The 26,020-nt window shown below is 36.0% G+C and overlaps 1 long non-coding RNA gene across 1 annotated transcript in view; it reads left to right on the forward strand.

Moving 5' to 3' along the window:
- Positions 1-2,478: 2,478 nt before the first annotated feature.
- LOC127059315 (uncharacterized) overlaps positions 2,479-26,020 on the forward strand; it is a 68,421-nt gene continuing 44,879 nt past the window's right edge. The window contains exons 1-2 of the long non-coding RNA XR_007777007.1: positions 2,479-2,590; positions 3,363-3,489. This is a non-coding gene — a long non-coding RNA (uncharacterized LOC127059315). The remainder of the gene's footprint in view (positions 2,591-3,362; positions 3,490-26,020) is intronic.

The raw sequence follows: 26,020 nt of genomic DNA on the forward strand, positions 1-26,020 counted from the left end.
AATTATTAATCGGAATGGTGTAACTGGCAATGAATAAATTAAACAAAAAATCCTCTAGTTAAGACTCTTTTGCTCATGACAGGTGTTCAGACTAAGTGCATATACCAGCTGTCCTCTCGTCTGAAAGATTTACCTAAATCCAATTCAATAATCAAATTTGCGGCTTCTTGCTGATGATAATTGTGCACCAGAAGAAAAAAATCAGCAGATGGAATATTTTTCAGATGCACAAATAATTTTTTTGAGGGGGAGGGATTTCAATCACAGTAATGATGTGCTCATTTTATACTTTTTGTAAAGGAAATACAAAGAAAATAAGCAATATAAACCAATTTAAAAATTAGAAATGGACATAGGTGTAATTTGTAACCTATGCAAATTATCTTTCCCTGAAACCACCTGGTCAGAATCAAGCCAGACAACTACTAAAAATGTGATAGGTCAGTAGCAAGCAAAAAAGCCATGACCATGGAGGAATGTAAGTGGCATGGAATATGATCACTCTACACAGTGGATAAGTCTGTCTTTATTGGAAAGCATGTATTATCTTTTCTCCTATGAGAAAATTTATACCAGATCAAATCAATGGTGATGTGTGTGTGTTTACATGCATTTTCACCTGCCATCCTAATTAAAATTTTGCAATAAACTAATTTTGGTTTTCCAAATTTTAGATCATGAAATTGGGAGATATTAAATCTTCCTGTAAAATATTGTTTTGTCTTAATGTATAATGATCTGGGATAAAGTTCTTTGGAGAGGAGAAATGATAAAGCCTATTTGTTTTATTTAAGTCACTCTACCAAAGAGCAGTTAATGAGTCAATGTTACGAATATCCATCTTGACAAACAAAATTGTAACCTTTTCTTGTGAATATGCTTTCTGGCTCCCTGGGAAATGATGCCATAGAGATGTTATTTTTGACTTTGCTTTTTCTTTACCCTGTTCCTTAGGACTGTGACAGCACTTTATGCATATAAAATCCAGAGCTTATGCTTTACTGAGCAGAAACCAGAAATCTCTTCCTATCCATACCTCTGCTACTTTTGATGTGTTTTTCCATGCTGTGAAAACTCATGCAGAATTCTTATTCTTATGCCAGTTCAGTAGAGTTTGATAACCAAGAGTAATTTTTTTATTTACTTTCCATCATAACCTATTAAGAATTGTATCATGAATATTATTTGTCTTTGCATACCCATTGGACACGTAGGCGTGGAATTTAGAATACAAACAGTTATATCTATATGCAAAGTGTATACAAGAGACTGTTTCACTTCAGGGGAACAGGAGTCAAATTCCAGTTTAATCACACAAAAACTTAAAGATGAATAGTAACCAGTGGGTGCAAGAGGCCACTGAGGTTGTAGTGGTTATAACACAACCAAGATCTCTTGAAAGAATGAAACACAAAAGAACCTTACTGGTGTGCAATTGCAAATGTAACTACACATTAGAAGATGAATAGCAGCTGAGGATAGGAAGAAACATGGTTCATAAAGTCCTTCACATAAAAAATGGAAAAAACTACAAATCTGGCTCTCAGGCATCTCTATTGTCAGCAAGAGGAATGTTTTATCCTGAGGTCTCAGACAATGTACTGAATAAAAAATAGTCTGGAAATCTTTAGTTAGCCTGCATGCGGAAGCATTCTGTTTCTGTTTGTTTCCTAATTGTTTGCATGCTGGTGCTTAATTTGTGAGAATAAATGGCACAGCTTTTTTCTCCCCCCACCATGTTAAGTTGGTTCTCTTATCTTATCCAGTACTTTTGAAGGATTAATTTTATACTCCCTTGAAATTAAGTCCTGAAACCTGTCAGCAGGAATATGAGGGCTTGTACAGTGCTGGAGTTATTCGGAGGTTCAGAGCCAAGGTCTCTGGGGTAGTTGTGCATGACATTTCAGATCTGAGATCTGTCTGCATCAGTAAGATCTCAGTGCATCTGAGATCTGCCAGAATTCTTATTTCTGTTGCTCTGTTGAAATTTAATCTCTAAAATCCCTCATCGATTATTAGGATTATGTGTGATTACTGATTAAAGTTAGCAATGGGAGATCAGATTGTTAAAAACAATCATGAAGTGTTATCATAACTGTTGATCAATCATAGGAAATGTTTATTAATCTAAGATAATTCAGAATACTTCAAGAGAAAAAGGAGGTCTACATTTGAAAAGAAATTATGATAATTTAAGGAATTATTTTACTGATTCATTCTTGAAGAATAAGTGACAATTTATGTAAGATTGTATATAGTTTTGTCTACTTGCTTTCCTTAGACATTCACGGTCAGTATTTGACATATATTGCTTAAAAACCTCATGGGAGTTGAAGGATATATGAATTTAAGTGTGAAATACAGTGTTACTCAACTAAACCTTTTATGTGTTAGAAATGAGAGTTAAAATACATTTTATGCAAATATTTACTCCGAAGTGACCTATAAAATTCCTCTTTGCTAGGATATGATCCAGCATCTGCCACAGAGGATGTACTCTGGGAAATGAACTCTGCTCTGGAAGATTGTGGGTCAGAGGGAACTGGGCTTGCCTGCACTGGAAGTCCTTGCCCTGTCTCCTCCATTGCAAGTGAGAGCAGTGTTCAGGTGTTTCTGTCATGGGATGATTTCATCCATGTTCAACATCAAGAAAAGAGATGGTCATACTCTGAATCCAGAGTCCATATTGCCCCTGAGCAGGTCCAAATTTCTGGACTTTGTTACATGTTGCAACAGAAAGGGTGGTGAGTTGAGCAGCAGGTTGTTTGCAGCAATCTATCTCTGAAAGATTTTAGCACTAGAAACTTATATGATGTGAAATTCCCTGTTTGTGCTTTTCTCTTGGAACCAAATATGCAGAAGGATTTTGCATGAAAGATGGGAAAGATATTTGTTTCAAGGCAGATTTCTTTCAGCTGTTTCTTTCAGCTACTGAAAGAATGAGAAATTTAAAAGAGCAGAATTAAGTGCACAGGCTGATGTTTCCCCAGTTGTGCTTGGTAGTTTCATGAGGTTGACAGAGCCTTAGTCTGCTTGGACAGTTCCTGGATATCACAACCAGTGCTGACTTCTCTGAGGATTCTCTGTTCACATTTGCCATCCCTTTTGGGCTTCCATGGCAAAGTATGAAATGAAACTGGGTTAAAAGCTACAAGAAATTTTTCTTATTAGTTTTATAAACTAGAAAGATGAAAGCAATATGGTTCCTATTCAAAATGAATACCTTATTAATGAACACCTTATTAATCTATAAGCCCTAACCTTTTTTGGGATTTTTACCTTCTCACTGCTCATACTTCCATTTGTCTTTTTTCTTTAACGTCATCTTAATTTATTTAATAACTTTAACCTCCCGATTTCAGGGACTGAATTTGTCCACAGTTTGGAAATCTTCCAGAAAATAATGGCTAAGGGAACTATCAAGAGCTACTGCAATGCAAGAAAGGATTGATCAGACTAAGATCAGATTACTGTCTTCCTCCTGATCAAGTAAGTTTTCCATGACCCTTTATATTATGCTTCAATGATGTATATCATATTTTAGTCATACATAGCATTTTATTATTCAAGCTCATTGGAAATTATATACAATGCTGCAAATATTGATCAAAGAGTGATATTCTGCTAATTCCTTTCCTTGCAGCAAAGTTAAATATTCACAGATTACCCATTAGTATTGTGAGGAGTTTTTCAGTCCTGAAAATGATACTCAGCCTTTCTGCTTTATACTGGTTTCACAAGTATTTTTCCTCCTTTGCAAGTTCTTTCACAAGTGGTTTTCCTCCTTTTTTTTCAAACATGTGTGACATAAAGATTATGCTATGTTTGCTGTGACCAATTTTAATGTTTGATTACATTAGCATGTTGCCAATGTAGATATTGATTGGAATGTGGTAGTTCAGAATTAAAGAGGAAAACTCCTCAAAAATAAAATCCATCAGTGCCTTGTCTCAAAGTGGCTGACTTATAGCAGGAGAAAAAGAGGTTAACATTGTGCTCTTTTGTGAGAAGACAGGTTATGAAGAGGACATATTCATTTCAAAATTATTTACCCAAGTATAAATGGCATTATATGAAAAATATCTGCACACAAAAAATGGAGTTATTTCCTCCTTATTGGTTCCTTATTCTCTTCAAGAGTTCTCTTGCAACCTTGCAACAGAAGACACAATGAATCCTTTAGGCTTTCCATCTCCTGTACTTGTTCACTGACCTCATGTAAATCCAATTGTTTATACTTAATATTTATGGTAATGTATTGAATGAAGGCTTGGTATTGTCAGATGTGAAATGAAATAAGTTCCAGGAAACCTTCTTTCCAGTGGGGAGGTGAGAAACGAAAGAGAAAATGAAAATGGACTGTGCCATTGAAAAGATAGAGTGCTCATGGAACAGCGCATCACCAGCTGCAATGTGATAAGATTAATGGCTCATATGCAGGGAGGGATTTTACAAAAAAACATTATGGGACATGTATTCAATATTTAAAATAACGTGAAGATTGCTCCTTGCAATGATTCTTATGTAATCTATCAAGAGCTAGAAGATACAGAGCAGTTTAAAAAAAAAAACAAAACACGTGGAGAGGACCAGGAGAAATGAGTACAAATTGCATTGGAAGGGATTTCATCCTGACATAAGATGTTTTCAAAATAAATTTTTCACAATAAGAACAGCCATACACTGGAACAGCCTCCTCAGGGAGGAAGTAGAGTTCCCTCCCTGGGTAGTTTCAAGGTGCATTTGGACAGAATGCTAGATTCTGATTTAAACTCCATTTCTCAGGAAAGGTTGAGTTATGTTTTGATGTTCCTTCTATCTTGGGACATAACCTAATCTTCTTCTAGATGGAAGCTCTGTGAAAAATTGATCATTACTGGTGACAGGCCTGGAAGAATTCTGTGGCTGATGGTCTCCCAGGATGGGAAATAAAGACTGTATATGTCTCTCTTTTGTTTATGACTGAGGAAGTTGTTAATGTTTAATGGCAAATGCAGCAATACTCTTTTATTTTTTTCCTGTTAATCCTTCTCCATATATTCAGAAATCTGGCTTTAGTTAGCAGTATTCAGGAGAATATTTTAGAAATAACAGTAATTTTAACTTCCTTCAGTTCTCATATAAGGGGAAAATATCCCAGGTTATCCCCAAATATCAAGATATTTTCCTCTGAAATATGAAGAAACCAAAGCATGATGAAGCAAAATAAGATACCTAGTAGCTTTAGCACTTAACATACCACTCAGATGAATAATCTGGCCTCCAAAAGACTCCTGTAAAATCAATGAATAAAATAAAACTGAAACCCCTACATTTTTCCCACCGAACTGCAGAGATAGTTGCAGTGTAGCCAGTGTGTGAACCATCCAGAATGTTTTTCTGAAGCCAGACAGAAACAGGTTTCTAAACATGGGTCTTAATTCTATGACCAGAACAAATATTTGTAATTTTCTCCATCTCTACTGACTGGCACTCAAAAAATAAGGGTATAAATTCTGGTATGTGAGGACAGAGTTTAGCTTAAGTGATTGGATCCTGTGCTTTTCAGGTAATTTCTGTTTAAAATGTATTGCGCTGATTTTTCTTGGGGTGTTTTTATTTGTGGCAGATTGCTGTATCTGTTTATATGATTTATTGCCTTCCGTGGAATTTTTGAGCTGATTTTTCATCATCTATATGTAAATAAATTGCACTGCCAAAGGTGGGAATTGGCCTCCCAGGGTTTACCTAGAAGTCATGACCAGATGTATCCTCAGGTGAGTTGATTGAATTGTTGAGATTAATGATGCCACACTCTCCAGGCAGGATAGGAAATTCACATTTTAGGATGTATAGTTCCTTATATCCTTCATAAAGTCTTGTGGGTGTTCATCAGACAAGGAGGGCATCAGTGAGCAAAAAGAGATATCTCTTGTCTGTATACAATGATGCATTTTGCTATGGGAATGACCAACAAAGGATTTGAATCTTGAAATATTTCTTCCATTTTTCTTAATGTTTCATGCTGTGGCATGAGGAAGTGCCTTTTTTTGTGGCCAGTGGGCAAACATGGCCTGACAGCAGTGGTTTTGTTCAGTGAGTGATTGCAATGGATACTGGGTCAGTAATAGTACCATTTTTATTAGAGAGGTGAGTTACAGAGAGTGAGCTGCAAACTGGGATGTTTCACTGAGATGCATTAACTTACATGAAGAAAAGAGCATTTACCTAAGTACAAAGCTCTGAGGAACAGTGAATCACATAAACAGTCTTTAAAGCAAACTCTCTACTCTGTATTATGGCAGTGATTTCAGGTGATGGTCTAATGTAGGCGTTCTTCAGAATTTGCTGTCTTTTCTAGCAGTTATGAGCAAGGGAGATCTGAATGACATACTGTGATGGGCTTGGTGATAAGGGATGAACCCTTATGAGTGGCTTGGTTTCTCTGAAATTTCTGTCATACATTGGGAAAATATATGTGATGCTAGAGAGCACACCACTGATGGAAGAGGGAGGGTAAGCCTGCCTGGCTGGAAGGCAGCACTTGGCATTGTAACTCTTCTGCCCCTTCACCACCACCAAGAGACAAAAGACAAGAAGTTGTACTATGGTGCTAAGCCCAAGTGTTGGTTCTTGGTTCTTTGCTGCCAAGAGCACTTTAGCTACATGCACAGCTATACATTCAGCTCTCATTCTGTTCATGACTTTTATGCTACTCTATACACTGGCTCTATCTATACTGACAAGAATATCTGCTTCACTTTTCAGGACAGCCTACTGCAGAGCTTGCATGATCTGACTTTAAATACAGCTGATTCAGTTTTCCTTTAAAGAACAGTGACAGCAAGTAAAACTCTAGACCAGTCTTTGGATTTCAGTGAGCTGTATGCACCTTGAAAAAAATCTTCCCACTAGTTGCCCGGGTGAAATTTACTTTTCTTGATTAGATTTTTAAGACACCAAGATCTTACCCTGAGGATCTTTGTTGCTCATTCCCTGCCCCTTCTACACCCTAGAACCACTAGATTACTTGGAGGGTACAGAGACCTGTAGTACAGACAAAGGATGCACAGCACTGACTGGTTAGAATATATGCATCAAAGAATTTCCCAGTGTGAACTGTAATTAGCTTTTAGCATGGAGCATGGCATGGAGCAAAATTTATTTTTAATTGGTCTAATTCATCTCCCATACCACTGTTAAGCTTCATTCTTCTATGCCTTTGTGAATAGGAGAATGTTTCTCTCAGGTGTAGGTTCTCTGCTTAACATTTAAAGTGAGTATCTGTGACTGAGAAGCATATGGAATTTGATGTGGAGTAGGAAAGAAGCATTCTGTATGTGCTTTAATGATTATAAAAAATATATATATTTTAATATATTTTTTGGAGGGACTATATTCTGAAGGCACCAGCTGCCAGATTGACTTGCTGGTACTGCAGGTTCTTGCATTGTCCCAGTACTGCTGTGTGGATTCTTGTGATCAGCTCTGCAACACTCTTATGAGCAAGAAGAAATAAGAATAAAGTCAAATAGCTCCCCTTTTATTCTGCCACCATTATCGTGTTTTGATGCAATTATTTCACACTGAGGAGTCAGCTTTAGGGAAGAAGCCATTTTTGTTCCACTGTACTTTTCCATGCACACAAAATTTTATCAAAAATCTTTATGACTTCAAAGTCAGAGGAGCTGATAGGGAACTGGTTTTTGATTTGGTATTAGTCTCACATTCTTCTTTCATATAGACTTCAGCCCTCATTAGGCCTTTTTCTTTTTTCCCCAAGTGAAGTTGTTTTTATCTCATTTCCCCAACAAATCAATTAATTAGAGCTCATCCCTATGAATACAGAATATCCATGGAAGAAAATATTGATCTCTCCTTAGTTCTCCTTAGCTGTTTCTTATTATTATCCAGTTCTCTAACAGATGCTAAACAGAAACTAATAGGCTTTAAAAGACATTTCTCATATTCTGTTTTTCACTGCTGAAGAATAAAAACTTGTACAAGTATTGGGAGTAATTATTCACTCTGGTCAAAGAGTGCAGTTGCCTTGCAATGATTATTTGCCTTGTAGAAATATTTGTATTTCCTGCTGTGTTAATTACTGTTACTAGTATGGTCCAGAAGACAAGTAGCAGCTACCACAAAGTCACCTGGTAGCCAGTCAGATTATTATAGGGAGTGAAAGGCAGTCAAATAATTTTAATAGGGTTTGTAGCTGTTCCAGAAAATAAAAGATTTCAGAAACAAAAATAGACCACTTAGACGCGTGCTTGTTTTCCCTGCTAACACTGCTGCCTGTTGTGCACAAATATCTGTACTAGCATGAGATCAAGATCAGAGCTGCTAAAGGTAGCTGCATGATGATAAAGAAACACAGGACAAAATAAAAAAACCTTGAGGTTTACTTGTTTACATGGAAAGTGGACTACACCTCTTATGTAAAAAGAAGTCCCAAACCAAACAACAAAAAATGTAGGCCCACTCCCTTGTATTACTTCATTTTCTGAGGACCATTCCTTGTTTGGTGTTCTGCATGTGAGAATTGTTACCTGTGGCTGTTGTGCTTAAGCATCTCCTTCTATCCCAATATTTCTGCTTTCACCTCTCTCCTTCTGATAGCTGGACACCAAAGAATTCTCCCCTGGCAGAGTCCCAGTGGGCACTGCTGTCTCTGATAGTTCATCATTGTGGAAATAAGATAAGATACTTGTCCTCTGTGGAGGAAAAGTTTTGGGTCATGCACCATTTAGCCCATTTAAACTGAAATTCATGTTTCAAATTCCTCCCCAGCAACCATCTTAATTCAAACACAAACTCCCCTGTTTCCTCCAGTGATCAGATGAGCATGTTGAGCATAGTCTAATATTGCAAGTTGTAATGCAATACTTGACTTGAGGTTGGAGTTTTTTAGCAATAAACATTATTTACTTTGTGCAACAAACAAAAAATCCTTGGCCCGAGTTGTATGAGGTAACTGAGATTTATTCCCCAGCTGTCATACTGTGGGTAGTGCCTATTGCCATTATAAACCAGTGTTTATAACCACTATTATTGCCAGTTATATTGGGTTAGAACACTTACAGAAGGTACAAAACCAGTAAGAAATATTCAGGAGGTTATCACCTTGGCTACCCAGGCAAGCATTTTCTGTTTCTATTTCAGTTGTATGGCTTAAAAGCAAAACACAAGAGGACAGAAAGTTATCAGCCTGGTGTTTCAAGAATCTTGATTTTCAAACTACTTACAGACACAGAAAAACTTGAAATTTATGGACTCCAGAGAAATACAGATCTAGCCCAGCCTTTTTGTTCTTAGTTCCCAAATGTAAGCTAAAAGTAGAAATAAACACCTACACTTCCTTGGTATGAATATCTTTGCAAATGCAGCAATCTTGCTGCATCATGGCAAGATATGTCATTTTAGAGCAGTTAACACAAAAAGAGCACAAAATGCTTATAGGAAATATCTGTTATTTTCAATTAGTTTATTTGAAAATGTGCTATTCAAAGGCTGTATGCTTTTCTCATTATACTCTCTCCCTACTTTAGATTCTGTACTCTCTGTGACAAGTGAAAATCATGAGAAAAAGTGTTCACAAAAATACGTCAGTAGCTGCAATACTGAACTTCAGCTTCTTCATCTAATTTTAATTTGTCACATGAAGCAGACTTTGGAGGTATCTCTAGAAATGGTCACATATCACAGAATTCAGAAAGAGTAGACAACCTCCAAAATAAAAGGTGATTTCTTCCCTTTAAAAAAGAGAAGAAGAATTTAAAGTAGAAAACTTTTTTCAAAAATCATGTATTTTGTAAGTGAGACCAGTAGTGGCAAATATCCTAGTCTCTATTCTTGATTCCTTGCTCATTCTCAGTCCTCAATTTGCATCCTTGCCAAGGACTGAGAAAAAAGTTGAATCTTGTAGGTAGAAACTTGTCATAGATTGTCATAGGATTGCCCTGTCCCAGGTACAGAATCCAAAATTTTCCCTTGTTAAACTTTGCACAGTTGGTGATTTCCCATCTTTCTAATTTGTCAAGATCTCCTTGCAGGACCCTCCTGCCTTCCAGGAAGTCAACAGCTCCTCCCAATTAGGTGTTGTCAGCAAACCATGTGAAATCAGGAACAGTGAAATGTTGCACAAGTTACCTTGTGCACTTTTGAGGTTAAAAATACAAATAACAGGAGCAACAGATACCAACATATAAATTAGTTCCTCCAACAGGGATTTCAACCAATCAAAGGAAATATTGTCAAAACTGTGCCTGGTGAATTTGTATAACTGCATATACGAAAGACCTAAGTGGCAATAACAATTATTAAATTGCTTTGTAATATGATTTTTTAAAATTTCCAACTGAAGTTTCTACAATTACTGATTGAAGGAAATTAACTAGGCATGACTATTAGAAACAAAACCCATTTTTTAAACTGATCATAAAAGAGAAAGAATGATTTTTCTTGTTAAGCTTTGCTGGCTTGTCTCTTATTAACCTTTCCTTGTTGGTCCTAGAGGCTATTTTCATATTTCATATTGATCTCCAGAAAAACTGCATATATTTTGGTAACAAAATCTGATAAGACCCAGAGTTCAGAATACAAAATCGGATTGGAAATGAAGATTGCTATGTGGTGATTTTCAGCCCACTTCCTACTAGCAAATTGAGTAAAACCACAGGATCCTCCTGTATAAACTGAGCAGAAATGATTTGCAGCATGTAATAGTCCTGTTGATTTGAAAATATATTTTTTTCAGTATGCTTCCTTGATTTTGAAATGGGAAAACTCAGAACAGCTAAGGACAGGCCTAGGGAAAGGAGCCATGTGAGGTGTTACCATGACCAAATTATCTTTCAGGTGCCTGACAAAATAGATTGAAATACCCTTCCTTAGAGTGGATCCTATGGAATTTTCCTGAGCTTGTGTATTACAATTAGGTAAGTGAGGGTGAATACTGAGAATGGTGAAGGGTTGTTCATATAGGATGAGAGCCCGTTCATATAAATCTGTAAGTGTTCAGATAGGTCAGGAACCACAGTAATTGCATTATATGCAGAGAGGCAGTCTTGGTAGACACTTAAAAGGAAGTTATTGCTGAAAGCAAGGGAGGAGTCAAAAGAAATAAGAGGAAACCTGTAAAAAAAAGTCAGAAAGAAGCCTTAAGGGAAAGCTGGTAAATATGACTGTGTGAGAAGTGATCTAATTTGTATCTGGGATTTGCATGGAAGAGCTTTCACAGTTGTGTTAAATTTCTTCATGATATTTAGGCAGAGAAAAGATTCATGACTCTGTATGGGATCACCTGGGGAGCTAGAGATACTTGTACAAACCAAAAGATAGTATTTTTCTTACTACTATGTTCATAGGAAGGCTCAGTGCCTGATTTGAACTGCATACATGCAGTTTGGACAGGTATGTGAACTTATGTGAGTTGTTTGCATTTTAAAGTGAAATGCTACTTTTGCATTTCTTTAAAAAGAGAAAAAAAAAAGTAGTTTATAAGCTACTTAAACACCTGTCTTAGTAGAGTGAGAGGTAAGAGAAAAAGGCTGAAGATTTGCTTTTTGCTTTATTAGAATGCAGATATTTCTTTTTCCAGGGAATTAATTTAAGAATGCACTAAATTATACTTTTAGCCTGAGAAAATGAAATGGAGAGAGTAGGTTTCTGCATATACAAACCTTACTCATAACTGTATCCAAGAGAAAGGTCCTCACCTTAGGGGACTCAGAAATATTAAGTTGATGTTTGCCAGAAATGCATAAGCTTTTTAAAAAGTATCCTGAAAAAATACAAGGACAAAATAGTGCTTGAGAGCATATTGTGTGAAAAACTCTGTAGAATTTCTGACAATATATTTTAAAATACTTGAGAGATATGAGATGTTAATGCTGTTTCAGAAGGAAAAACATTACTTCAGGAGTGGTAAGATTATGTTTCCTACCTGCTCAGGGATGAGTCAATGATCTCAGAGCTGTTTCAGCAACAGCCAGAAGGTCGACTTCTGTAAAGAGGAGAAAAATCAGATTTCTCACTGCAGTTCACTGCCAGATTTTTAGCAATAATCTCCCTTTGTCACATCAAAACCAGTAATTTTGGTACTGTTTCATGGGAATTTCCTTGGCCTTATACGTACATAAAACATAGGAAATGTAATCTTATTTTTAAATACATTGGTAAGCATTAGAACAAAAATATGCTTTATGTTACCAAGCTGAAAAACAATAAGGTACAGTCTGATTGAAATAGAAACAGGTTAGTGAAGATTTTCAAGTGATTCTAAATCTAAAGGCTGATGGAGTATTTTATTATCTAAAAATGTATGTTTGGTGAAGTACCAAATGTCTGCTAGAAATGCACTGTCAAATAATACATGTTTCTTACCACTTTCATCGTGCTTTATTTTTTCACAAAAACATTTTCCTTGTACAGTTGCAAATCATGCAATAGAGAAAGGAAAAAAAATTGTGCTGTCTCCTGAAGGATTAATTTCTACCTTTTAGAGAGAGAGAGAAAAAAAAATCATTATCTTTCAACAGCTAAACTTATCCAGAACAAATATTTTGGTGGCTCTTGTACGTGGGCGAGTGCAAAGTCCTGCTGGTTTGAAAAACATAACATCTAGGAGTATTTTATTTCAGTCTATGTTTAGGAGTTTCTCCCCATTCCTCACTCCCCAGCCATGCTTTGTAATTTCCCTGTTTTCCAGGACATTCACTTCAGCTTGGAGTCATCAGTTGAAAATAATGGCTCTTTTTTCTTCTTACATACATTTTGCTCAACAGAATGATTCTGAACTCCTGGCAGTAAGATCAAAGAGATCTTTCACAATGCACCTCTCTTGCTTAGCATGTAACAAGCTCACAGCAACTTCTGAAGGTTAACTATTAGGTCTCCCTAATACAAGTACAAGCACAGAGAAAAAGGGCCCTGACAGTGAGATTTTTTAAAACTTATTTTTCTCCTAACTTTCATTGTGAAAAGTAGCTTCCTACAAAGTTGACAAAATTTGTTATTTGACCAGAAAGAGGCGGTGGCTAAAAAAATAGTTTGCATTAAGATCTTTTTTTCTTCCCCTCTTTGCCCCTTTTACTTTTCTGGAACAACACAAAATAGTTTCTGTTTTGTTAAATCTATCCCTGCAGTAATTTGAATTCTCATACCTGTTTTTTATCTGATCAGATAATGCCTGAAATATTGTTCACTCTTTTAAACTTTTGAGTTGCCTTTTTTTTTCCCTGATTTTGCTCAAGATCTGAAGGTGTAATTTCTGTTGCACTCTATAGGTACCTCTGCTATCAGCTATATCAAATCTTATCATGGATCTCATTAAACTAATATAATTAGGAAGGCCTGTGCTATATGTAATCTGAGTGTTGATGCTATGGAAAAGGACTCTGTTAAAAAAAACTTAGAGCTTATGAAGTTGACAGAAGCTCACGTAGTATCCTAGTATGCATTTAGCTATTAATTTCCATGAATTCTTACTTTTATTGTACTGTATCTTGAAAAGCCTTTGTACCTGTATGAAGTGAATGCCAAATGTTGTGATCATGAAGTTGTTTTTAACAGTGCATTTCTTTGCCTTATTTTGCACTGTAATGTAGTCTAGTACAGCATAAATCCATGTAACTTTTCAGAGACCTGTTCATCTAAGTTCCCAGCATTCACAAAGGACAAAACACAAAGCCACCTGTTTTTAGCAACATTTGGTTGTATAATGATAATTATCTGCTGACAAGAAATGTCCATTGTCACTTCCTACTTGAAAATTACAAGACAAGTCTGAACTGCATATAGGAGATCATACAGTAGTATAAATGCTCAAGGAAGCCCGGAATTCTCATGAGTCACAAGTTTTGCCTAGCTCCCAAAGTTCTACCCACTAGATGTTTAGTTTGTCTGGAATGGTTCTGTACTGTTGAATTTTTAATGATTTTTATTGGTTAAAATCAGAGAGGATGAGTTGCTGAGCAGGTGGAATTCAAAGGTCTGTTGAAGTCTAACTGTGAGAAGTCAGCTCTCTGATATCATCCTGGGGGGAGCCTTGGGGTCTCTGCTTGAGCATGAGCATGAGCACTGATTTTCTGCTGAATTAACTGGGGACTGCAAGGCTGCCTCAAGAATCGTAACAATAATTTGGGAGCTTTTTGGAGATGCTTAAATTACTCTGCCCCTCTGTTACCTATTTATTTATTTATTATGGTGAAGAAATTGTTCTCTATCATTAGCTCTTTTTTTTTATTGTTAGTCTTGGGCAAAGGATCTAACCTAATTACTGTTTGTACATGCTGACTCAGAGACTTTGATAAAATAAATTACTATGATGGAATTGGCCTAAAGCTCTTCTTCTTACTAGTAAGCCAAATGATCTTACAGAAACAGAAGTTACAGCCACCTAAGCAATTTTTGTGATAGCCCACTTATCCTATTATAGATCTAACTCCTCACACATGCTATTGCAATTTGGAGCAGGGCTTCAGTGAAAATCAAAGCATGACCACTGACTACAATTAATTTGCATTGACTTAGGTCTACTAAATGCCCTGTGCAGTATTGACAGCTTTTAGACATTTAATGTAAGAAAATCTATGGATATATATAAATTTATACAATTGATGTAAAGAATTTTGTAACTTCTTCATGAATGTCCATTATTTCCATTCTTTCTCCTTCTGAAATACCTAAGGAAATGAAAGGCAGCTGGACTTGCAGAATCTTCATGGTACTGTCCAGTTATGACCTCTGGACATCAAAACTTTCAGAGCTAACGAAATGGGTATGTTGAACAGAACCTTTAAATCCAACAGAGGCAGGAATGCTTTTTTTAAGCCATTTAATCTTGCCCAAAGAGATTAGAGAAGGAAAGCAGCTGCAACTGCAACATCTGCATTGATTCATGGGGCATACCCCAATAACAGGGAGCAAAGTGTGCAGCTCAGTGTTCAGAATCTTGTACTCTTCTAACAGTGGCATCTTTGGGAGGCTTGTGTTTCAAACTCCCTGAGAGGGTGCATTAAATTTACCTCAAAAATATGGATAATACTGTAATAGAATAGCAAACAGCTATGCATTTGAACTTTGTTGTGAAAACTCCCCATCTTTTCTTCAGACACGTTTGATCTATGTGATTGTTTTCAGCAACAACCTAGAGAGTCATGCTACATCACGACTTTATTCTTCATTTTTCTTATGTGGTGGGTGTAGTCTGAAGTGGATTGGCATTCCTAGCAAGGAACCTCAGTCACAAAAAGGAGAGCAGGGGTGAAGGGAGAAAGGATAACTCCTTTTCAAGCTCTGTCTCCCCTGGCAATGTGGATGCAACTGGCTTTGCAGACAGACTTGAGCATGAGCACAGCTGCTAAATGCAGTAGAGATAAACTGCTGTGAGCCTTTCAGAGTGAAAGTAACAGACAAATAATATTTGTCTGGAATAAGAATGCTTTTTCTCTTTTTGGATCTTTTTTAACAGTACAGATCCACCTACAACTGGTAAAGATTTGTACCTTTTTTTTTTTTTTTTGGTATGGTAGTAAATTACAAGGCTCAAAATTCATAGAAATCATGACAGAAAATGACTTTTGATAGGGAAATTGTCACCAATATAAGAACTGAAGAAAAATAATCAGCTATTTTATAATAAGCAGAACTGGAGTAAGAAAACAAAGGCCCAGAGCCAAAGTGGAAAGAACTAGGTAGGTACTTCTTTGCTGAGGCTGATCCAAGCATTTCTATGGTATTAATTTGAGCCAATGCATTGAAAGTAAAAAATGTCCTATCTTGCCCACAAATGTTAATTGTCATAAGACAAGACACCATCACTGTTTTAGCATTGGATTTAATTTCAAGATACTAGGTCATAATAAAGGGTAACTAAAGGGATTTTCTGTATTTTAAAGGGGAAAATAAGAAAGCCATTTAATTTTTATGTAGCTGCAATGCATAGGGATTTTGGTCTTTCCTAAGAAACTCTGGTCTCTCCAAAAGCATCTATCAACAACTTAAGATTGTGATGTCATTACTTTATTTCAATCTGAATTTACTTCAAATGTCTTCCCTTCATTGATAGAGCAGGTTAACAGAGGGTGTGATTTGAGAGATGTTGTCTGAGTGTGAAATGAGTTCAAACATTGGCCAGAGGGTGTGCTGCTTGTCTCCTGTTTTATGGATAAACAGTCTGGGTGAGTAATTTAGCTGCACTGTGGATCTTTGAGGGATAAGGCTGTTTACCTTCCTCATTCATTTTGATGTCTTCAATCCTGCATCACACAACTCCACAGATCACAGATTAGTACCTTAAATCACTGATGTGTAATGCACTGCTGTTTCCTGACACCCAAACTAGCTGCATAAACACACTTTGGGACAAACAAGGAGTGTCTGGATATATGCTGGGGGTAGGAATGTAGTACTTTTGAAGGGTGCCAAGATAAAGCTCCTTGAAGTACTGCTTTTTGAAATAAGATTGAGATTCCTGACTGCTCAAAATCATTTGGCACATCCATTATTTTTTCTAAAGTTACTTTCTTGGGACCATAAATAATGGAAATTTGATTTATTGAAGTACTTTTTTTTCTAACAGTTTATAGTAGACTAGGAGCAGACACAATTAGAAGTAGTCTGTATGTATCATTACATTTACTTGTCCATGAAAATCTAATTTAGGTTTACCAAAATCAGTGGCAGGACTTGGACCCGACACTGGAAATTATTTCAGCATTCCATGACAGTTATTCCAATGCCTTTGCTTTACAGTGGAATTGTTAGTAGTGACTTGAAGTGAATGATAAAATATAGAAGATCCATTACTACTATGCACAGGGTTGAACATTACAATGAGAAGACTTGTATAAAACACTGCTCAGTTTCAGACTGTTCTTTTGATCCCTCTGTTAGTACAAGATAGATTTGAGTTAGAGTGTTAGGTTTGTATTTTTCTATTTCCTTGAAGATGTTTTAGGATTCTTTAATATCTGTTTTGTAAATGTGCCTGAGAAATTGATATAGAGGATATTATAGCAATCAGTTTTGTTCTCTTAAGTTACACTGCCTTTGAAGTTTCCCAAGCTGTTAAATACCTGCATCTTGTTAAATGCAAAGCAAGTTACACCAGCAGACAGATTCTGTTGAGAAAATAAAATATTTTGTCTGTTTGAACTTTTGTGGAAAACAGATTACCGCAGCCTAATTTTGGTATATGGCTTTTTGAAAGAAAGACAAAGCAAAACTTTATCAGCCAGTTCTTCCAGAAGCCCTGGGGTTTTAAACAGTGTCTCTCCCACTTAGTCAGGACAATCCACAATAGTCTTTAACACAGGAATTCAGGACAGAATGTAACTGATTATTTATGATAACTTACTGTGACAGTTGTTAATGCTGCAGAAAAGAAGTACATAAAGACTTCCAGTCACCGGCTCTTGGCACAAAGAATTTACCAATTCCAAATGGCCGCTAAAACCAAAACCCTTGGGTTTTTTCCAGATTCAGGGCTGTTTATGTTTTGATTAATTTCTAATTGGCATTAGTCTAAACTTCAAGTCTAGATTTATTCTTCTATGTGTCTCTATCAGAAAATATCAGCATTCAGTAATCTGTATTTTACAGAGGAACACTGTGCAGCCTGTATTAAGTGCCATCTTTTGAGAATGAGGATGGCATAAACTCTGATCTCCATGGGGTAAATCTGTAAATCTAGGCCCATGGGTAAACAACTGACATTGCTTGTGTGAGGTACAGCTTGTTTTGTCTTATTTTGAAGAAACCTTGTGTCCACAGAGGATACTCTGAGTTGCTTGCATGATTTTATATATAAGGTTTAGAAAGAGGTGAAGGAACACTGCTAGTTCAAATACATATAGCTGAGTCAGGAATTTATTTCTGTTTTTGGGGTTTTTTGGGGGATGTTTCCCATCCATGTAATATAGACATCTATAGCTCAAACACCTAACTGAACCACTGGAACTAATTTAATCTCTTCCTTACAGTTCCCTAATAAAACTAAAGTCTGTCAAATCTTACACACCTAAATGTTAGAAATTTAATGAAAGTCAGGTAGGCTTTCTCTTTTATAGTAGAAAAAACCTGCACGGGGGGCTATCCACCTAAAGATGGTCTACATGGTCATTTTGGGTCAGTGGTAGAAGCATCTACAGAGGGATCAGTGTTGTTCTGAAAGTAAGCTGGGCTCCTTGACTCTTGATTGTATAAACAGGTGGGTGATCCAGTCAGAACATGCTGTCTTCCCCCTCTTGGGTGTGCTTTCTGTGGAAACAGAGCACAGACACAGGTCTTATCCTGATAAAGGGTTGGGGCACAGACAAGAGGTGCACCCACCCATGTGTGTTGGGTATTGCCAGTCTCCCTTGTCTGTAATACTGAGGTTTAGACTTGATGCCTGATCTTTAAATCTCTGAAGCTTTGTAAGAAGAATATCTTTCCAAATAGCTACCTCTTGGCATCTTCTCCTTTGGGCTGTGGTTGGATTCTGGAGTTAAGTTGTACATTTTTCTCTCTTTGCCTTCCTGTTTGAAGATCTGAGGCTGGCATTTAGATCTCAGTAGAAACAAAGCTGATTCAGAAATTTTTATAGTCAACTCCACCCTTGGGCTGCTGAAACTACAAAGCTTTATCTCTGATTCAGCTATCTGATACATTCTATAATCTTTTCATTCACTTGCTTATGGTCCTTATTTCTTTAGATTATGCAATGTAAATGCTGTGATGATTATCTCTTGTGCACTTAGCTTTAAAATATTTAGGTGTCTGGTGGGTTGATTAAGAATGTCCCAAAAAACATGTCACTCCTCAATTGGACCTTTACCCCCCCTCAGGAACAGCAGCTATGAAAGTCCTCCCAAACCATGGTTTATAAATTAGAATTGTAGAAATAACAGATCACACCTTTTCCTGACCTGATTTTTCTGTTTATTCTATCTGCCAGTCCTTGTCTTTCATGTCCCAGATAGTATAATTACTTCAATTTTAAAATTCCATTCATGAAAGACATACCTTTTCTTTTATCCCCTGTCTTCTGAAGAATAACTGCTCACCCATTTTCTTCTCCTACCAAGATCTCTTTTAAACTTTCTCCCTCCACAGTTCACAACATTTTTGTATTTTCTGTTTACTGCTTCCTACATTTCTTTCTAGCTTACACCATAATTGGCATCTTTTTCATGCTTCATTACACTAGATTTCCTTTCTATTTCCATGTTAATTTCCTGAAGTGTTCTGACTCTTGGTGTCCAGGCATGCTATTTTGAGGATGTGTAGGCCTACACGTTTACTTCTTTTAGCTGCCAAAAATCATAAAATATCTTGAGTTTTGAAGGACCTATAATGATCATCAAGTTGTAAAGGCATGTGTCTAGATAGCAAAAGCAAAGCTCCGATATCGAAAGAATAAATCCAAAATTAATAAGAATCCCTAAATATGAATATCACAGTTGATAAAAATACCTCTATGGGATATATATATATATGTAGGCTAAAAGTAAGTTTGTTCTGAAAGTAGATACTTCATATGATTTAACATGGTAATTTAATGAATTTGAGCCTTGCAACATGAAAGTATGACTTGTACTATATTTTGTTTTCATCCTATGTGGTAAATGGTGAGAAATTTTTTTCTTCCCTTTGTAGGAAAGATAATTTTTTTCTACCTTTGCCTCATAATTTAACTTAAATGATGGAATACATCTGGGCATTAAGAGTTTCCCTTGCACAATCAGATGAAATTAGAGGTAAACCTCAAAAATTTGAGTAACTCTACAAATTGGCTAATATATATATATATTCTATGTGTGGAAAACCATATGAATACAAGAACTTTTTGCAGGTAGCAGAAAACTTCCCATGCTTATTGCTGGGGCTGGTCTAAACTTGCTTATTAAGGACAACTCAGAAATTGGGATTATGCATGGCACCTTGTGGGTTTCAGAATAAATTCCCTAAACGAGCTTTCCCTTTTACCATGTCATACATATTTATGTGAAAGCAAAGAAAGTCAATCATTTTCAGCAGATGGGAATGGTTACTTTGAAACAATCAGCTTCTAAAATCAGTAGCTGTTTCATTGGGTTTATTTATAAATCCATAAAAGGGAAGAAGGATAAAGAAGAAGCCTCACACAAATATAGTCTGAATTCACCCCTCTCTCCCAAAAGATATTAAAAAATCCATTTTAGAGTACATCTTAAAGGAGAATTCTCCTTGATTCACTAGATTGTAAGATTAGATATCTTTTTACATTAAAAAGTGAATTTAAAAGTCGCATCAAATGCTACAAAGTCCTGCTCAGTAGCATTTGCATTATTCAACACAGTAGGAGACAGCAACACAAAGCACCTAGAGATAGATTAAGACATTTTTATTTACCAGTCATGTAGGAAGTCTTGTGGGTGTGAACGAGACCAGATTTATAGCAGAAGAAAAATAATTCTGAACAGGTGAATTATTATTCTGGGTATGCATAAAATCTTATTCAGAATCCCAAACCATCTTATATGCTGAATTCCTGTAGGAAGAATTCAAAGTATGTCTGAGAGTGGTGTGAGTGTAAAGGTCTGTGTTTAAATATAAATACCATCTGTCTCTCTCTTTTCCTCTCTTGAACCATCCATCCATCCATTTATCCACATGACCATTCGCATGTATGTATTTCCAAATATGTTGATGGCCAAGCATTGAACTTCAGTGTGCGTTTGTGTGAAATCAGTCATCATGTGCATTTATATAGTACAAGGAATTTCTGTGTATGGAAGAGCCAAGGCCTGCTTTCTATAGGGACATTTCTGTAGTGTTGTACAGTCATGAATGTATCCTGGGGTCACAAAACACCTCCTCTTTTCCCTCTAGAGATCAGCCTTGCTTCTAGGCAGGCAGCTGATACGTTGCCCTTTATCTATTCCATATTGTCTCCAGCAGCTCTCCAGTGTATGCCCTGTGGAACAGAGGATTTGATGAAATGGGGAGTCATGCTGAGCTAGTGGCCAGCTTTTGAGCTGTCTGCTGCTGAATGTAGCTGACATCCTCAATAATAAGATCTGAGGAGCATTAATATTCTCATTAAAAGTGAAAATCAGCAACAGGTACAAAATAGTTCAACAGGGTGACTTAAATTTTCTAGTGAAGTTATTTTGAGAGTCCAGTAAATGGAAAAGACTAAACATAAAGAAATTTCAGAAGGATGATGACAACCTTTGTTCTTACTGTGGTTACATTACCTATTGGGTTGTGTGTTATGTGATAATAATATGAAACTTTAGACATTAAAATGTCTATCAAGAAGACTTCTATCTCAATGCAGGCTCTTCATTCTCAAAGTACTTATGAAAAATACAAATAAACTAGAATGTTACACTGCTGATTTTAATATTTATATACAATAAATACTCAGCTATGTTAATATTCCATACATTTATGTTTATAGGACCTAGAAATTGCATCAAGTTTCTGTAACTTTATGCCCCATACAAATCTCATCTTGATGTTTTTTTGAAAGTCAGTTTTTTTTTACCCTCATATCAATGCTAAGTTAAACTACTTCAAATCCCTCTTATTTTACGTCTTAAAAGTGAAGTTTGTGTCAATTACAGCATATTGTTCCACGGAAAAACAGTTCTAAGAAAATAATGGAAATAGTCCTTTGTCTTGCAATGAAATTTAATACCTAAAAGTATAAATTGCATGATCTGTATGACTAGCTGGCTCTGTTCTGATTAGCATCCAAATACAGTTCAGATCCCTAATGACATGGACTCTCTTTCACCCTGTGTCAATAGGAAGAGTAAGACACACTTCTACTTATGGTGTACCTAGTTAGTGTTTAATCCTGTGAGGAAGAATACACAGTGGATTCATTTTCTGCATTTTGCTGATGATCTTGAACTATTTTGAGTGCTTTGCTATGCTCAGATCTCTACAAAGGATCAAAGCTTCCCAATCTGTTACTCTGTAGAGAAAGACAAACATTTTTGTAAATTTCTCTTTCCTTTTTCAATATAATTCTATATTCCTGTCTATGTAAACATGGCTTTTAAATGTTTCACAGAGTAGAAGCATAACCTCTGAGTCCTAAACCACAGCTTTGTGTGTGTCTGGGATTCATCCATAGTGTTGTTGCTTCCTTTGCAGTACTCTGCTGAATGAAATCTGTTGATGCTGCACACTGGACACACACAGGAGTCATGGGGAATTAAAAGAGGCCAGGCACTCTCTGAGTAGATTCTGTTACACACACTTGCCATATGTTAGAGCATTTTAAAGTTAAAAAGGGTTTGTGAAGCTCTAAAAGAGTGAGTGCACAGTCTGAATCAAACAACATTGCCTTAGTTTTTTGCTAGGTATTCCACACAAACCTAGTGAATAACTGTGCTGTTATATTATTCCTTAGGAGAAGATCAGACCTTGAGTTATCTGGTTGGCTAGCTGAGCTTTAGTTCTCAATCAATATTTACCTAGGCAATACTGAACATATTTTATTTAGATAGAAAATTTAACAAAACTGTTAGACTCTTAAAGCCTTTTAAACTGTTCCTTTTAAAGCTATGAAACCCACAGAATAAAGCAACCCTCTTGATTATGTTTGAATTAATGTACCCCCAAAGTTAATTTTTTATTTCATCATTCCTGCATGCATGAAATTGATATAATTTATAGAGTGGGGGTTAGAGTCAGCATTCTCTATAACTTCTCTCAAATGATAGGTCAGATGCTTGAAATTCAGCAAAGAATTATTTCTAGCTATCTGTATTTGTTTGAAAGAAAAAACCCAAAAGTATCCTTCAAATCACCAGTTTCTTTAAGGAAAGGAAAGTATTTGTGTGGATGGTTTCCTTGAATTCCTGTGATAGGAAGCTATAAAATAAACATACCTTGCTAAAATGTTTGAATGAGGGAGCAGGGGTCTCATACACCACCTGATATCCTCAGTGTTAAAATAAACTTCTGCCAGAAGGTAGAAATTATAATATGATAACAGAATTTTTTGAAAACCAGTAATTTTTCAAAAACTGTAGCATTTTTTCATTTTACTACAAAACCATTGAATAACAAAACTCCCCTTGGCATGGAAAACTTGCAGAACTACAAGAGGAGAAAAAAAGACTAACTCTGTTTTTAGAAAAAAAAGAAAAACCGAAGTTTAGGCTGGAATTTAAAAATTAGGAATTTTGACAAGAATAATGTCTGTAAGAGAACTTACAAATTTGAAGTCTAAACTGTGATAGTGGTGAAATCTTTGTGGAGTTTTTACATTCTTAATAAACAATTTTAATGTCAAATAGCACCCTTGCTCAATCACTGTTTTCCATTCAAAGAATATAAAATTCACCTTTTTTGGTGAATTATATATGTTCTTCCATATCCATCTAATTTGTTTTATGGTTATTATGATTTGAAAGCAGTTAAAAACCAAAAAAAAGAAGTTGTCTCTTTCTGTTGAAGAGAGCAATTACAACGCTGAGTGCATGAAAGAATGCAGGAGAGCCTGGCTCACCCTTCAAATTAAATAGTTTAAATGTTACTGTTAATATATTAACTCCTAGTATAAACAGCTCTATGAAATAAAGTGCTCACTGATGAAGTATTCTGATAAAAATCTCAAGTATCATTTACTCCAAAAAGGGACTAGAATCCTGCCAGCATTTCCTTATATTTTCATATAGCATAGCAAGTGCTAAGGATTTTTCTGCTTCAGTAATGTTACTTTATATTCCTGTGACTGGAAAAAAGACCAAATTTCTTTCAGCTGACTGCTTCTTGTGACTGTAGCTATTTCCGGGCTATTTTTAACCCAAATATTATACAAACTGATTCTTTGTTCCTCAATGAAAAGATTGTGGTCTGCACTTATTTCTCATGCCAGTGGGAAACCCATACTTTCTCAGTGGATTATCAAAAATGCACTCTAAATTGCTCTAATGCTTAATCCAAAGAGTACCTGAATATTTTCCATCATTTTAATCAGCACAAATTCCCATATTTAGAGCCGTGCAGTTCCCATATTTAAAGCATTTTTGGCATTTTCTACTGCAAGAAGCTCTTTTATTCAATCAAAGCATAGACAGCCCTGAGGCTTAAAGTATCCTTTGCAACTTTTCTACTTCAGAAAAAACTAAATGTGATTAATTTTGGTTTGCTAACAGGTTTTTGGCCAATTTTATTTTAAAATACTGATTTGTTGAGAAATTATGCTCCTTTGCTTTGAAGAAAGGAAACGAATTTAACTTGGCTTAATTTGTTAGAATTTTCATTATACAGATCACAAAATGCATTTTATTCTCTGAAAAATCAAGCTGCAAACACATTACAGTAGGAATCCTGAATTATCCTAAGTGCTAGTGCTTTTGCACACAGTTGCCAATAAGAATATTTGTTGTTGTTGTTATTAATTTCATGGGTATAATATCCCTTTATCTTCCCTGTGATGTAATCTCATTGTAACAATGGAAAACCCTCACTGAAATTAGTAGCTCTGATTCATTAGAGTGTTTGAATAGAGGGTATAAACCAACCTTCCCAAACCAAGTGTACACAAAATACTGGACAGTTGCCCAGATAAATACAGTTCACCTATACAATAAATAAGGCAGACCCCTGAAATAACTTATGGTCATGTAGATTAAGCATTTTATGTTAATGCAGATCCAGTTTTCTTTATTACCCAGTTTACTAATGTTTAAATGTTTGATATTTCAAAAGAAATTACTGGTATTAAAACTTGGGGTTATGTCTTATTTAATTTATATGTAATATATATTATAATTAATATTATAATATTACTTTTGCATAATAAATAGAATTTAGTGTTTCATTATTCCCATGGTAAATGCTGTTGTATGTATGAAGTGTGCTTTTGTGTCGTAGCACCATATGAAAGTAGCTGGTGTTTTGTAGTAGCTAGTTGTTTGTAAGCAAGCTTACAAATTTTCTTTCAATTTTGTGAGTTTTTAAGGAAAAGAATAGTAGTAGTTATGCTAGAATTTGAGATAATTTAGCTTGTCTGAGTGGGGTGCATAATGTACTTTTAGAAAACACGTGCTTTCAAAGCTTGCATCTCTGAATCTGGGAGAAGAAGGAGCTCCTGTCATTCTATCTACAATTTCTGTAGGAAATGGGTAGTTGGTGGGCCAGGGCTTCAGCTCACCTAGCTCTGTTGACATCTGCATCACTATAGCAATTAGCCCAGCTGAGGATCCAGCCTTTCTGAATGGATGGAAGGAAGGAAATAAAGCTGGATCTCTGCTTTATAGCAAAGAAAATACAGACAGTATGTTTAAGTAGAGTGTCATCAGAGAGTTAGTGGTTTTGTTTCACTTCAGAATATTCTACATGGTTTAATCTAATTTATTTATACCAAACCATTTCCTTTAACCCTTTGCAATTACCATTTAACAAGGCATTATACTATTATTATTTCTAGATTTTCCCATAAATTTTGCTCAATCTTCTCTCTTTTATTCTTTTTTATCTCCTTAGAGCATCTTGTCTTTTGCTGTGCCCTGGACCTTTAAGCAACATCCACATGAACTGGATTGGTCATTTTCTGTGTGGTTTTATTGAAGTCACTGAATTGAATGGAAAAGATACAGTTACCTTAATAGGGCAATTCCTCAGTCAGGAGACTAAGAATGTGGGACACAAAGAGTCACAGAATGGTTTGGGCTGGAAGGGACCTTAACAATCATCTAGTTCCAATTCCCCTGCCATTTCAAGGACACCTTCAGCTAGACCAGGTTGCTCAAAGCCCCATCCAACCTGGCCTTGAACACTCCCAGGGACAGGATATCCACGACTTTTCTGGGCAGCCTATTTCTGTGCCTCACTATGATTTCTGTAAATAATTTCATACTAATATCTCAATCTCTCCTAATGCACCAAAATCCCTCCTCTTTGAATTTAAAATCCCCCTTGTTCTATTGCAATATTCCCATGTAAAACCTCATTGTTTTTCTCCCTTGTAAGTGCCCTTTAAGTACTGAAAGGCATCACAATGTCTCCTGAGAACCTTCTCTTCTGAGGTTGAAGAACTCCAATT

The sequence above is a fragment of the Serinus canaria genome, chromosome 2 (assembly GCF_022539315.1).
Source record: "Serinus canaria isolate serCan28SL12 chromosome 2, serCan2020, whole genome shotgun sequence".
Classification (NCBI taxonomy): Eukaryota; Metazoa; Chordata; class Aves; order Passeriformes; family Fringillidae; genus Serinus; species Serinus canaria.